A 2134-nucleotide genomic window follows, 5' to 3' on the forward strand; every position below is an offset into this window, starting at 1 on the left:
AGGATACTTTACAAAAGCTAGGAGAGCTGCATTTAAAAAACACTTTTTTATCGTGGTAAAATATAACATAAAATTTGCCATTTTAACCATTTTTAAGTGTATAGTTCAGTGGCATTCAGTTCATTTCCATTGTGTTGCAACCATCACCACCATCCATCTCCAGAACTCTTTCCAGATCCTAACATGAACACTTCTTGTCCTAATTTACTTGTTTGGGAGTAGGGTCATGACTATGTGTTAGTCATGTCGCTGATTGAAAGAGAGTGAGAGTGTCTTGACCTTGGTGAGTAGCCTACTTCCAGAAGTCATGAAGAGATATGTATAGAGAACAGCTCAGGTAATGTAAACGTTCCTTGCTAAGGAATAATGCCTTTGATCCCCAAGGTGTAACTCTTGCATTTATTGCGCTGGGTTGAATCTCAAGGGATCTTATGGTATTTTTTTTAAATCCCTATAGTCTCAAACCTCACTACAAACAGGCTAAACTTGGCTATTCCTATGGGCTATGAAAACTTTTCTCTAGAGTTGAGAAGAGGCTCAGAAAGATAAAGCCAAAGAAAAGGGTGACAAAGAAAGAGAAGCAGTTCTCTTGAAGGCATAGAGCAACAGGTCTAAGACATCTACACCCTTCCCGTCTTCTTAATCTTGGGCCTTACTCTGAATTCTCCTTGTTCTAGACAGGGTAGGGGGTGGGAAGATGAGACTCTAGGCTTTCTTACTGCACCAGCTACATAAAACAGGATAGGATTAAACAACACAAAGAAATAGGACATTGGAAAAGAAGGAAATTGCAAAACCAAAATAAAAACTGAAAATTCCAGAGGGAATAAAGCAATCAAAAATGTCCTCCCTAAAGATTCTAAAATCATGATGATCATAATAATTTTAAAAATTATTGAATGCTTATTATGTGCTCACAGAAATTCTACGAGGAAGGCGCAATTTTTCCCATTAAAAATTTTTTTCTAATGTTTATTTATTTTTGAGAGAGAGAGAAGCAGAACATGAGCAGGGGAGGGGCAGAGAGAGAGGAAGACACAGAATCTGAAGCAGGCTTGAGGCTCTGAGCTGTCAGCACAGAGCTGGACCAAGGGCTCGAACCCACAAACCTGGAGATCATGACCTGTGCTGAAGTGGGACACCTAACTGACTGAGCCACCTAGGCATGTCAAATTTTTTCCCATTTTTTGATGAGGAAACTGAGGCACAGAGAGAATAAGAGGCTTTATTTAACCCATTCATTCCACTAATACTTACCTGTTTGGTGAGAGGTGCTAGGGATTCAACATATTTGATATGGGCCATCTGCCCTCATGTAATTTACAATCAAATGGAGGATGTAAATAAACAAAAATGCAAGCAGACAAAGGAATGTTTCAGGTTGAATCAGGTGATATGAAAGGAACACATGAAAAGGCAGGTGAGTTAGGGACTAATTTAGGCAGGGTACTCAGGGATGACATTTCTATAGAGATGAGGTCTAAACAGTCCCTCAAAGGAGGAGAAAGAGTGAATCATTCCAAGGGTAAAGGAGGAGGTCCAGGCAAGATGAATCGTGTGTGCAAAGAGCTTGGTGTATTCCTGAAACTCAGATAAAACCTGTTTGGCTGGAGTGTGGAGAGATGGGTGGGAACAAAGCATTAGCCGATGTTGAAAGACTCCAGATCATGCTGGGCCTGTAGACCACAATAAAAGGTTTCGACTTTACTCTCTCTTTTTAATATATGCCCATATGTGAAGGTCATTAGCGCCTGGTAGTGGAGTTAGAGTTGTTTTTTTAATAGTTTTTTTTTTAACCTGTATTTTTGAAGTTTGAAAACCAAGCATATATTACTTATGGAAAGACAAATACAAATCTTTTTTCTTTTAAAAGTAGTCGTGATATTATATGATTGCCTATAATATTCACATTCACATTTATGTAAAATGTCAGTAAGTGGCAAATCTACAGAAACAAGGAGCAGCTCAGACTGTGACGATGGTTGTTCAGCTGCATAAACAACAAACAAACAAACAAATGAACACATATTTAATTGGTTGGGCAAATTTTACGGCATGTAAACTATACCTCAGTACATCTGCTTTGAAAACTGGAAGTGAGCACAAACATGGGATAATTTCTAAAACCAGAGAC

Source organism: Panthera onca, chromosome D4 (genome assembly GCF_046562875.1).
Source record: "Panthera onca isolate mPanOnc1 chromosome D4, mPanOnc1 haplotype 2, whole genome shotgun sequence".
NCBI classification, from domain to species: Eukaryota; Metazoa; Chordata; class Mammalia; order Carnivora; family Felidae; genus Panthera; species Panthera onca.